This window comes from Neofelis nebulosa, chromosome 3 (genome assembly GCF_028018385.1).
Source record: "Neofelis nebulosa isolate mNeoNeb1 chromosome 3, mNeoNeb1.pri, whole genome shotgun sequence".
In the NCBI taxonomy this organism is placed as follows: Eukaryota; Metazoa; Chordata; class Mammalia; order Carnivora; family Felidae; genus Neofelis; species Neofelis nebulosa.
Genome location: NC_080784.1, coordinates 205,097,316 through 205,111,131, shown reverse-complemented (window position 1 = coordinate 205,111,131; position 13,816 = coordinate 205,097,316).

Here is a 13,816-nt window from a genome sequence, read left to right as displayed (position 1 = left end):
ACTCGCGCTCCAGCCGGGGAGGCAAACGAGTGAAGACGGGAAGGACGGGAGAGCGGGTTGTGGTCAGCGCTGGACGGGAAAGGCCGGCCCCGAGCGCGAGGAGCGGTGGCGCCCCAACCACCAGCGGGAGCAACCAGATTCCAGGAGCCCCGGACCGCGCGACTGGGCCGCCGAGGCACGCGGAGCTTTCGCGTGCCGTGCTGGCTGTGGTGCTCTGGGTCCGGACCCGCGGTGCAGGGACGAGCTGGGGGTGGCGGGGTCCAGAGCTGCAACGTAGGGCCCACCTCCCCTGCTTCTGCCCTTTCACCAGCAGGAGAACCTGTCCAGACGCTTCTCTGCTGAATTGCTCCTAAGTCTTGTTGGCTCCTTGGGCTTTTGGTCCCTGGCTGCACAGGGTGCTGGGCACAGGACCGTCTGGTTCACCCCTGGGACCAGCCTGTCGCTGCCCACACAACAGGGCTCTGAGGAGATGTGGCAGGTGGGTTAGGGCAAGGGCCGTGGTTTCCCTCACGGTCTAGAAAATCTCCTTCTGGCTGCTCCTGGGCAGACGGGTGGGGGTGGGGGCCGAAAGCAGAGGTCCTGCCAGGAGGCTGTCACCATGATTTTAGTGTGACAGTGACCAGCTTATCTGAAGTCAGCCGCCCGTGGCCGCCCGCGTGGTGCAGAGGCCAGCCCTCGGCCTGGCTGTGGTGAGGGAGACGCTGGCTGTTCTGTGGAGCCCAGAGGGCAGAGCCAGACTGGCAGGACGCCCCCTGCTCAGCCGCCTCGGGGACCTCCCCGGAGTGCGCGTGCCGTGGACTCAAACCATACTGCTTTGGTACTGAAGGCAGCGGTCTGGCGAACGTTCACAGGCGGCTCTGCTGAAGCGCAGACTTGCCAGTTCGCACGGTGTCTGCGTTCCCACCAAGGCCGCTTCGGCTACCGGCGTGACGTCGCTGGACCCACGTGGGAGAGATCCGCACAGAACAGGCCCCGGCACCCCGCGGCAGAGGAGAACCTGGGGGGTCTCATGCTGAAGACCTGAGTGGGGGGCATGCCCACCGGAACCCACCAGTCTCTGAGACGAGATCCTGCCGCAAGAACTCAGCTGTTTCGCAAACACCGAGGACAGAACCCCGTCAGAGCGGCCGTGCCAGAGGGGCGCCCGAGGTGGCCACAAAGTTAGGCGGGAGGTCCCTCCCCTTACACGCCTTTGCTTTGCTGGCACCGTGGTTGTGGCGTGTCAGCGTGTGGGTAACTGCGGGGCAGCAGGCGCAGTTTTGCATTTGTGTTTAGAGATGATTTGCACTTTTTCCCAGCTCCCTCTCTGAGTGGGGGGTCAGTGCTGTTTCTGTGTCTTGCCGAGTGGGCACTGCCCACCTGTCCCGTGGGCTGGAGCGGAATCCGGACGGTCAGCGGAACTCAGCTGTAGGACCGCCTGGGCCGCGCCCTTCCTGGACAGCGTGTCCTCGGCGAGTTTCTGATTTGTTCTGTAGTTACTGGTCCGTGAAGGGGGGGAAAGTGGCCGTGTCGGTAAACGCTAAGCTATTTGATAAGATTCAGCGAAACAACATGTTAACACTGAAAACAAGTCAGGAACCAGGAACTAATAACTAACTGTTATTAGTTAGCGTTGACGTTGATAGCTGATGCATTAAGACAAATGGGCAGGATGAGAGATGAAACGAAGAAATGAAAGTTACCTTATTTTCAGGTGAGATCTTTGTATGCCCAGAAAGCCAAACATACAGATCAGGAGCTCTGTAAACTACCCTGACCCTGTGGCATCCGAGACTGGAGCATTCCATGCACGGTCATGACTGAGAACTACAGGGAATCTGTGAGTGAGTTTAACCAGAAAGGTGCAGGATCGACAGGAAGAAAACTGCGATTTATTGTTAAATCTGAAACCGTTCCTGAGCATGTGGGGAAACGGCATACTCCTCCAAGTTCCAGAATAAAGTGTCATCACTTTGTTAGTATAATTCCAACTATATTTTCAATAACGTTGTGGTTTTCTCTTTGTTTTGAAATGGAAGAAAATAGTTTTGAGTTCATACGAAAACCGAGAGGGGCAAAGGGCCTGAGGCCAAAGACGGTGAGGAGGCGTGCTCGGCCTCATGTAGCGCCAGGTAATGCGCAATAAAACCGGAGTGAGCCTTCCATTAGTGGTTGAAGCTGGAAAAACGTGGGGACGTGGAAACGCACACCCTGGCAGGGGCAGTGGGAATTGGTACAAATGCTCGGGAGCAGCTGGGCCTCACCCCGCACAGCTGAGGCCACGCAGGCCTGCCGCGGCCCCAGCGCTCTCGGGGGCCCTCCACGCACGCCAGTGATTGAAGGCCTCAGAGCTTCTGTCCGCGTGCCTTCTAACCGCCAGCATTAACACCCCGTAGATGACCTGATTAGAAATTAGACCTGAGACTTAAAAGATCTTAGTCCTTTCAAGATAACAATAAACCCCATGACATGCTAACATAAATAACAATCGCGGGAAAAATGTATTTTCCAAAACAAAAGGTTTTAGCGAGAAGAGTGGCGTTGTGTCACATACCCTCAAATATCCGGCCTGAGAGAAGCCAGCTCCACACTCAGTCGCTCGGCTGTAAGTGTGCGAGTGTCTGTGCAAAATCCAGGGTCACACGGATAGGTGTTTGAAAAAGCAAGAGATCTTCTTCTTGGTTCTTTTTTTTTTTGTAAGTTTACTTATTTTGAGAGAGAGAGAGAGAGCATGAGTAGAGGAGGGGCAGAGAGAGAGAATCGCAAGCAGGCCCTGCGCTGTCCGCGCAGAGCCCGATCGGGGCTCGAACCCACAAACCGTGAGATCATGACCTGAGCCGAAACCAAAAGTCAGACGCTCAACTGGCTGAGCCCCCCAGGCGACCAATAAAAACGACGGATCTTCTAATAACGTGTATGGATCACGCGGACATTCTTTCCCGGCAGGACCCCCACGGGCTTGTTGAGATGTGGAATCAGCCTACCACGAGCCGGCAGAGCTGTGTCGCAGCAGCAGCCATCCGTCCGTCTCGCGCTTTGGCGGATTGTCATTCGCCGTGCTTCTGGAACACCGTGCGTTAGGCATTTGGAAAATACTGGTTCACCGAGTTATGCCCATCTTCTTCGCCGACCCAGTGCATTAAACATCCTCGAAAACTCACTTTTGTCACTGGCGGGGTCACGCTCACAGCGAAGCCTTTCCTGTGGGACGTTAAGCTCATGGTGGTGGATGCAAGTCTTTCTGGCCTTGGTGTGAAAGCTAGACATTTCCATCGGTCACCATGTGAGTTGGTTTCCTTTTGAAGGGACAGCTCCCTTTCTCACTTCCAAGAGAATGTCCACCAGGTGCCCGCGTCCTTCTCTCAGGCGAAAGTTGAGTTCCAGTGAGAAATGTTTTCAGCTATATTTCAGCTGGCAGCTGGAACATTCCGCAGGTGCTTCTCCCAGACGTCGACACAGGGGTGGACAGGAGTGTGTTACACGTACTATCCATGTGTCACAAGGAATATTAAAAGGATCCAGATTTAATAAAATTGAGTAATTTCTTACTGCCTCACCAGGGTCACTCTTCAGGGAAATTGGCATTTTCTGTGGAGAGCATGTGGCGGGAGGGAGGTGCCCGCCCTGATTCTTGCTGAGGACCCAGCCATTGGACCCACGCTGCCAATGCCAACATGCTGAAAACAGCGTGGGACATTTTTCTTTCGTGATAATGGAGAATAATCCGGGCCTCAGGGACACCCGGGGGTCCACAGGCCACAGATCGAGAACTGCCCTAGGGAGGCCGGAGTGGGCGCGAGGCCACCGGGACGAGAATATGTGCCGGATCGCATCCTAGGATGCTCCTGAGTGTCGCACAGCTGGGGCAGGGGTGAGGAGGTGGGCCGCGGCCAGTGTGTGTGTGTTCTCCCCATACCTGAAAGTCCCCGTGGGTGGGCTGGTCCCCTGAGAGTGCTCAGAAGGAGGCCCTGCTCCCTTCTACCTAAGAGCGCTTCTGACTGCTGTGTGCCAGGAGCAGGGGAGTAGTTGGGTGTAAATCAGATCAAAATCCCTGTTCTTACAGGCTTTACGGCGGGAGGTGGAGGGGGGGGCGCCCTCAGCAGACAAAATGGTCAGCGCCTGAGAGAGAAATAGCCCCCGAGGGGCTTCTGGATCGCAATGCACCGGCAGAGAGAAAGCCTGCGTGCAGCGAGCCAGGCTGGGGCAGGAGTTCGGTGAGGCTGGAGCCCACATTTTCCCGCCAGGGAAGCAGGGTCGACGTGCTGTCCTGGTTTCCACTGGGAGTCAGGTCCCCGTCGGGAGTCCCCACGCTGACTGGCTGGGCGGGGACCCCCAGGCACCGGCTCTGAGTCAGCTGCTGTCTCCAGGCTGAGCGAGCGCGGCCGAGACACCTGGCGGGGCTCGTGAGGGGCGGTGTTACACCCAGACCTGGCCCAGGCCCCTCTCGGGTGGGCCCAGTGGGACCCCGCACCCAGCCGAGGTCACCTACCCACTTCCTGAAGGTTCTTTGGGCCAAAGAACAGGCCCAATCCCCCAGTGGCCCCAGAACCACCTTACTTTCCAAAACTGAAGCCCCGACCGGTGCGGGAGTGTGGATCCCTGGAGCGTCTCCGTTCAGTTTCAGAGGCAGATGAGTCTCGAGGACGACAGGGGGCTCTGTCAGCTCCGTCAGGTGGAGGCACCCTTTGCAGCTGCTGTTGCACGTGAGGCCTGTTGACTGGAGCAGGTCAGCAGCCCACAGCCCGCACTTTCCTCCCAGGCAGTGTCTGTCCCCTGCCCCTGCCACTTCCGTCTCCAGGGACCTCCCCCATCTTGTCATCCACCCGTCAGAGCAGGGGAAGAGGAGGGGCCGGGTGCACGGACCTCTCGTGGAACCACACGTGCACGTCGGAAGAGGAGGGAGGAGAGAACCTGGGAGGGTGCAGGGCCATCTCCCCAGGGGCTTGTGGGGCGTCCGTGGCCCGGGCCACGTCAGGAGGGCCCTCCAGAGCAACAGCCACTCGCTGGGGTGAGGGCACGGGGTGCGTTGACCCTCTGTGGGGTTGGGCAGCCACACGCCCCTCATTCTACATCCTTCGGACGTTCCGACCACAGCTGAGAGGAGTCGTGGCCGACCCACTCCAGGACGTGGCAGAGGAGGCCCTGTGCTTCAGGAAGTGGCCACACCGTCCTTGGAAGCTTACTGTTCTCCTTTGGACACAGCTCTTGTGCGTGTCCCTCTGAGCCAGAGTTTCTGACCCTCGTGTGGCCCTCGGAACTACTGCTGGTCTCCAGTGAACTCTTCTTCGTCACCTGACGTGTGTGTGACGTGGTCGGAGTGAGGAGCTGGCCTGCACAGCATGTCTGTCCCCATCCAGCCTTTGTCCCTCAACACAGCTCCGAACCGTCCTGTTCAGGGTCACAGCACATGCTCACAGGAGCCCCGTGTTACCGCAGACGAGCGCCCTCCTCCCCTGTAAGGGCAGCACCATGGTCCGTGGGTGGCGGCCGTGGCTTCACGGGTCACCGCTGATCGTCCTGTTCCAGGCTTTCTGTAGGCAGTGGCGCGGGGGGTGTCCCCGAGTGTGCTTGTGCACCCTAGCACGCAGTTTTTAAGTCAGACAAGATAGTTAACTTGAGGGGGGGACAAGTCGAGCACAAAAGCCCCCACATTCTGCTCCATGGCTCCCATGCGAGGGAGGGGCCCGGTTCACGTCTCCCACGCAGAGCCGTGTCACAGCGCCATGCGTGGGCAAGCCTGTCCCTCCACTGCTACTCTTGGAATCTTTCTTAACGGCAAATCGCCCAGGGGCGCCAGGCTGGCTCAGTCGGTACAGTGTGTGGCTCGCGATCTCCAGCTCGTGAGTTCAAGCCCCACGTTGGGTGTAGAGACTGCTAAAAGTTAAATAAATAAATAAGTAAATAAATAAACAAACAAACTTCAAAAACGAGCAAATAAATTGCCCCAAAACGCATGTGTCTACATCTCCAGTCTGTGTTCCGTCCATTATCAGTGATTTCTATTTTTGTGGCAACACATACTGTCTTAACCACTGTAAGTCTTGAGCTCTGATACAATAAATCTTTCGGCTGTGCTGTTCTTTCTATAAACTGGATATTTTGAGTCCTTAGCATTTCCACGTGATTTTTTAAGTGTAGCAAAATGCACATAAGATAAAACCTGTTTTGGCCATGTTAGGTGTCCAGTGCAGTGGCAGGAAGTACATTCCCGTTGCTGGGAGCATCCTCAGCCTCCGCCTACAGAGCCTTCCCTGACTGACACCCTGTCCCCACTGAACAACACCTTCCCCTTCTCTCCCAGCCCCTGACACCCTGCGCCCTACTTCCCGTCTGGGAAGCTGACTCCTCGGGGGGCTTCCTGTGAGCATGGTCGTACGGTGTCTGTACTTATGTGTCTGACTTGTTTCGCTCAGCAGGTGCACCAGTTTGGATTCCCCCCCACACACAGTGCACGAGTCTCCCTTTTCTCCACGTCCTCACCAACACGGCTGCTTTCTTATCTTTTTGAGGATAGCCATTCTGACGGGTGAGGTGGCATCTCATTGTGGTTTTGATTGGCATTTCCCTGAGATTAGTGATGTCGAGCATCTTCTCATGTTGGCCATCTGTGTGTCTTCTTTGGAAAAATATCTGCCCAGATTTCCTGCCCATTTTAAAAAAAAATTTTTTTAACGTTAATTTATTTTTGAGACAGAGAGAGACAGAGCGTGAACAGGGGAGGGTCAGAGAGAGGGAGACACAGAATCTGAAAAAGGCTCCTGGCTCTGAGCTGTCGGCACAGAGCCTGACGTGGGGCTGGAACCCACGAACCGCGAGATCATGACCTGAGCCGAAGTCGGACACTTAACCGACCGAGCCACCCAGGCGCCCCTCCTGCCCATTTTTTAATTCGATTGTGTTTTCAATTCAGCTGTAGCTAGCAAGTATTTTTATGCAATAAATTCCTATGCGTGACATTGCAGGATCAAAAGGACAGGAATTGTCCAAAATGCCTTCACAAGATGCTATCTGAACTCTGTCAAACCCTAAAAAAGATGAAAACGTCCCTGTCCGTGTCTGAACCAACCAAAGCCTTAATATCAACCTGATTTAAAAAAATCATAATACAAAACAGGAAGATAAAGTGAAAATTCTAAGTAAAATATTAGCAAACATAAGACACGCACCACCGAGTACGCCTTCTTTCAGGAAAGTGGGGCACTTTGCTGTCAGAGAACCGCCCACAGAATTCACCAAACCCACCGAATCAGCATGGGGGAGGTCAGCGGATTGCATCATGAAGACGGCACCTTGAAAAGCTCCCCGCATACCAGGACCTGCTGGAAGACGGACACAGATGACGAGACCACCCCAACCAGCAAAGGAGAGACAGCTACACCCAGTAGGACTGTCACTGTGGGTCAGCATCAGCCAAGGACAAAGTCACGGTGCAAATGCTGGAAAAGGAGAGGCAATGATTCTCTCTTTTTGCTAATGACATGATTGTAAAACCAAGAAACCTGAAAGAAAAAAAAAAACACTGCTAGATTAATAAGAGACAAGTATATAAAATTAATACATAAAATTCCTTTCTCTATATTATCAATAACCAGTTAGAAATGGGAAGACTCCCACTCATAACAACAAAAGCTATGAAATGCTCATGAATAAATGAAACCGGAGAGGACTCTAGTCACATTAAAGAATAGAAAGGACACCTGAACAAAGGTGTGGAACTGCATCCCTGGGTGGAGGGAATCTCTGGGGAAAAGGATGTCTCTGAGGGGGGATGTCCCTTGTGGGGGAGGATGTCCCTGGGGGAAAGGAGGTCTCTGGAGGGGGGATGTCTCTGCGGGGGGGATGTCCCTTAGGGGGGAGGATTCTGGGGGGGAGGTATGTTCTTGGAGGGGGGAGAACATCCTGATGGAGGGGAGGACATCCCTGGAGGATGTCCCTGGGAGGGAAGACAGTCTTGGCATGAGGATGTCCCTGGGTGAGACGTCCCTGCGGGGGGTAGGATGTCCCTATTGGGGGGAATGTCCCTGGGGGTTAAGACATCCTTGGGCAGGGAGGATGTCCCTGGGGGGAAGGACACCCTTGGGGGAAGGACATCTCTGGGGGGATGTGCCTAGGGGGGAAGGACATTTGGGGATGAGGACATCCCTGGTGGGATGTCCCTGGGGGGAGTGGACTTCCCTGGGGGGAGGATGTCCCTGGAGGGGTAAGACATCCTTGTGGGGAGGACATCCGGAGGGGAGATGTCCCTGTGGGGAATCTTGCCTGAAACGACACGTTCTTTGTCTCCCCACTCGTGCACACGAAGGGAAGTCATTCCATCTTGTGCAGTGCTTGGACTCCTTTCTGAGATGAGATGCTGCCCGATTCATGAATCATCACGTAAAGCCGACTAGCTCTTCAGATGTACTCAGTTGAGTTTTGTTTTTTCATAGATAGCACCAAGCACACGGGGCCACGTGGACTTGCCTTGGAGAGAGACCAGCCTTGGTGGGCAAAGATCCAGAACAGGCCAACTCCCTCGGGACTTGGGATCTGACAGACAGGAGACCCACACGTCCAATGTTCGGTGATGAGCGGTTGCATGTAACAGGCCAGGGAACAGGGACAAATCTCTCATAACCTTCTACCGGGTTGATTTCAGGTGGATTGAAGATTTAAATGTGAAAAGTGGGAAGCTTCTAGAAGAAATTTTGGAAGCACGTGTGACCCTGGGGCCAAGACCTCTCTGAGGAGACAAATCATAAAAGGAAAAAATGGCCTAATTTGCGGTGGCAGCAAAAAGCCTTAAAAACTGGAGACGCGCAAAGCCTATGGGAGGTGGGACTTGGGACCCGGGACTTCCCTACGAGAAGCTCTCGACGGGGAAGCTTGAGTGTGCACGGGGCTGGGCGCTGGGGCCCGGCCAGGTCAGGGGGGTGAAGGGTGCCAGGGAGAAGGCCGCGGTGTGTGTGTGGGGGGGCTGTTAGCTGTGCCCCTGAAGCCCCGCCCACCCCAGGCAAGGCTGGACTTCCTCCCCAGCCCCCAGGGTTGCCTCTGCCCCCCCCAAAGAGCAGCTGGCACCACCTCTCCCAGGTCCCTCCACCTCCTGCAGCAGCGCCCTCTAAGGCCCAAGGTGGATTTCTGACACTGTGTTCTGGACTATTCTATCCATGCTCTCTGTGCTGGGAGCCACCTTTTCCAGGACCCTTCCCCTGCACAGTTCCGGGTGGATGGAATTGAAGGTGAGGTTGTGTGAGGCTTGGGAGGCAGAAGTGATGGAGACGCCATGGTGCTCTGAAGGCTATGCGTAGTTGGGGTGCGAGTGTTCAGGGCTCTGGGCGGTTAGGCCTGTGGGTGGTCAGGGATCTGGGTGGTCAGGCTAGAGGTCAAGGGTGTGAGGTCAGGGGTGTCAGCGCACCATTCCACACTCAATTCTTTTTTTAGAAAAATTTTAATAGTTATTAATTTTGAGAGAGAGAGAGAGAGAGAGAGAGAGAGGGAGCAGGGGAGGGGCAAAAAGAGAGGGAGACAGAGGATCTGAAGAGGGCTCCATGCAGTCAGCACAGAGCCTGACCCGGAGCTGGAACTCAAGAACAGTGAAACCATTGCCTGAGTTGAAGTCAGACACTTAATCGACTGAGCCACCCAGGCAGCCAGGACCCAGTTCTGATGGGTGTGTTTTCCCGTTGACATCATCTATTGTCTAACACCAGCTGAGCGTCCCCCAGATCTGACTCGGTCCCGACTCTGGCTCCCTGGAGATGGCGTCAGACCCCGCGGGCGGGGGCTCAGTCCCCAGGGCCGCCCCCTCCCCTTCGGGCTGCAGGACGACTGGCTGTGGAGCAGAGGGTCCCACGACCCCCTCCTCGGCTTGGATCGTTGGCCGGGGCGGCTCGCAGCACTCGGGCGAACGTGTCGCGCACTGGATCTCTGGTTTATGATGAGAGGATGTCTGTCACTGGAAGAGCGGACGGGAGAGATGCGTGGGGCAGGTGCACAGGAAGGTGCGGAGCTCCCCGCCCTCCCCCGGCCCGTGGCCTCCGCGGCTCCGCGTTCACCGCCCTGGAAGCCCTCCCACGCGGCCCCGGGGTCGGCTGGGGGGTGGGTCCCGGAGGCTTCATGACCCTGGCCCGACTGACGGATCACTGGCCCTGGCCGAGGGGTCTGTCTCCAGCCCCTGTTCCCTCCGGGGTGCAGGGGTGGGAGGGGGAGACCCTCCAGTCACATGGTCGGTTCCTCCCCCAGCCCCCATCCTCAGGGGCTTTCCAGAGGCCACCTCACTCACACAAGACAGCAGTGGCAGTTGGGTGCAAAATCTGGGAATCGTCCTTAAGAAAGGGGCAGGCAGGCATACGGGGTTTTCTTGACATCCTCCTGCTTTTCCTTATCTCCTGTCCAGCAACAGAGGAGAGGGAGGAGATGTGTGGCTCTCCGGCAGCTCTCCAGCACTACGAGGCAAGGTTGAGGAGGAAGGGTGCAGCCCGCCAGAGCGGGAACACAGCAGCTCCGATCTGACCACACCTCTGGGCCACTGCCTGGGCCTGGCTCCTCGTGTGTGAGGGAGAAATAAGATTCCGTCCCGTGTTATTTCCAGCCTCTGTTATTTGCAGCCGAACTCAGTTTTCCACAGAGAACTTAGTACCGGCAAGGCAGGGGTGCTAAGTGGAGGCAGGTGATTGGGGGGCGGGGGGATGGTGAGGACCTGCCCATCGCTGGCTGGAAAGCTGGTGGCCTCTGTCACGTCATGGGCACCGTGTGGTCAAAGCCCACCTTGGCAGGCCGACCAAACAGATCGAGGCAGCAGCGTTAGGGGAAATGGCTGGGAATCGTTCACAAGTCTGATTGGTGCCGGCCCTGTCTGGCGCTTGGAGCAAAGTCTGCAAGGGGAGAATGAAGGTGGAGGGAGCCCCCAGCCTGCTGCAGGGAGGGTAGGACACCCTGGCATCCAGGGGAGGGCTCCCCGCGCCCCTGCCGCTCAGGCAGCCCCAGGGCCCTCCTGGGGCTCTGCGGAGCGGCCCCCAGAATTACAGCCCTCATCCTAAGGCATGTCCAGCCCTGGAGCTCTGTCACCACCTGCTATCTCTCAAAGCTGCACTGGGCCCCCGAGGGGGGCTGACCTCCAGGGACACAGCCCTGCCCTCAAGGAACCAGCTAGCGACCAGCATGGGAGGGGCTGGATGGCAGGGATGCTGGGCGTGTCAGGAGGCAGTGAGTGCGAGCCTGAGGCCCAGGCCTTCCCTGCACCTCCAGCTTGGCTCTCTGGGGTGCTCGGGAGAGGTCAGGACCCAACAGGGGGACAGGAGCTGGGAGGTGTGCAGGGTGTGATGGCTGATGTCCCGCCCCCGCCCCCACCATGTGTGCACGACCCCTGAATCGGAGGAGGAGAGAAGCCAAGGCGCCTGGGGCTCCAGGTTAGCTCTGTGCCTGCTGGAGGGTTGAGGGGTGGGACACAGCCAGCCCTGCCCCCTCCCGGGCTCTGTCCTTCTGGAGCTGGGGCTGGGGCTGGGTGCAGCGGCCACGGTCAGTGGTAGCACCTCCCGAGGCCTTGTTCCAGGGGAGGGCAGAGGCGGTGCTGGCCCCCACCTGGGCAGGGGAGCAGTGTGAGGGGTGGGCATCCAGACATCCGCCCCTCCTGTTCCTGCTGCCACCTCACCCCACAAGGGTCTGCCAGCCCCGGACTTGTGTTCCTTAACCCCCAGGGTCACGGTCCGTACCAACCTAGGGTCTAGCCCCTCCTTCTTCCGGGCGCCACAGCTAAGGTCTGGGAGAAGCCTGCCTGCTGCGGGGAGGGGGCGGGGGGCTAGATCGCCAGAACCCGTTAACGTTGAAATTCAGACTCCAACTATGTGCCTAACCGCCCCCCCCCCCCCCGCCCCTCGTTTTCAGAAACGCCTGTTCAGAGAACTTTCCAGAGACTTTCCAAGTTCTGCTTGGGAACAGCGTGGCTCCCTGGGGTGCCAGCTGGCACTGCCTGCAATTATACTTAAATTACAGGGACAATTTTAATTTCACAATAATTAGGAATATCAACTGCAGCTCAAGCCTTCGAAACTAATGGAATTTTAATGGGCAGCTGCTTAGGTTACAGCCAAGAATAGTAACGCTGTGCCCAGCCTGGACCCAGGAGCCTCGCGCAGCGCTGGCCTCTGGGAGGAGCGGGGGTGTGGGTGGGGGACAGGCCGCAGCTGAACATTCTGTGGGGCCCGGGGGTGGGGGGAGTGAGATTTGGGGGCCTTGGGACTCATCAGTCCCATGGAGCAGGTCCTGCATCCCAGGCTTTGGAGCCCAAGTTCAGGCGTCTCCCCCTGGAAATGCAGCCTGCCCACAGCCTCCCTGCTTGGATCTGAGATCTCCCCTCCCCAGCTGGAGCCCTCCCACCCTAGGTCCCCACGGCCTGCACCCGCAGAAGGCTTCTTCTGAGCGGGATGGCAGGTCTGGTGTGTCCCCACCACGCCTGGGGCTGTGCCTGCCTCACAGAGAGCCAGGGGCTCACGAGGCTCGCCACCCTGCTGTCTCTCCTCTCAGATGGACAGTCCCGCGTCCGAAAACAGCCCTGTCATACGTTTTGTCCGATCTTCAGCGTGAAGTGGTCGGGGGGGGTGAGACCCCACGGTGTGAAGTGGACATTGATGGTGCCTTTTGGTGGGTGGAGATTTTGCTTTTGAGAAAATCAAAAGTTTATTTTTCCTCTGTGGCTGGAACTTCCTGCATCCTGAGAAATCCTGACCAAGGGCCAGAGGGTGTTTTCATATCGGATTCTGGAGGATGTGCTTGTGTCTGGGTCTTTGATCCGTCTCGACTTGAGGCTTGTGCACGATGTGAGTTAGGTGTCCAGGGCCGTTGCTTCCCGGTGAGTCCCCAGTGACTCTGGCACCATTGGTTACAAGTCTTCCCTTTCCCTCGTTGAGCTTTTCCAGAGCTGTCGTCAGAAAGCAGTTCGCTGAGGGGCGCCTGGGGAGCTCAGTCGGTCAAGCGTCTGTCTCTTGATTTCAGCTCAGGTCATGATCTCGCAGTTTCATAGCTTTGAGCCCCGTGTTGGGTCTGTGCACTGACCGCTCAGAGCCTGCTCGGGATTCTCCCTCTCTCCTTCTCTCTGCCCCTCCCACATTCGTGCTCTGTCTCTCTCAAAATGAATAAATAAATAAACTTAAAAACAAAGTCACTGGGGACACTGGGGTGGCTCAGTTGGTTAAGTGTCTGACTTCGGCTCAGGTCATGACCTCACAGTTCCTGGGTTTGAGCCCCGCATCAGGCTTTTTCTATCCTTTTACTTTCTTCTTTGTTTAAATGTTCATTTATTTATTATTGAGAGAGAGAGACAGAGAATCCCAGGCAGGCTCCACACTGTCAGCACAGGACCTGATGTGGGGCTCCAATTCACGAACAGTCAGATCATGACCTGAACCAAAATCAAGAGTCAGAGGCCCAACCGGCTGAGCCACCCAGGTGCCCCTCTAACCTTTTACTTTCAGTATAAATGTGTTTTTCTATTTAAAGTGTGTCTCTGTTAAGCAAATTATAGCTGTTTGTTTTAATCCAGCCTGACATGCTCTGCCTTTTGATGAGTGTTTAGCCCATTTATATTTAATATAATAATTGATACAGTTAGGTTAACATCTACTTATAATCTTGCTAGTTGTTTTCTCCTTGTCCTGTTTGCTCTTTTGTTCCTCCTTTCCTGTTTCTTTTAGATTAACTGATTTTAAAATTTAAAAATTTTATCTACTCTGTTGTGTTTTCATCTACAATACCCTTTTGTTATTTTCTAGAGTTTGCTCTGGGGATTCCAATATGGATCCTCGTTTACCTCAGAATACTTTGAAATCACATCATGCTTCTTCGTGTGTAAGGTAAAGACCTT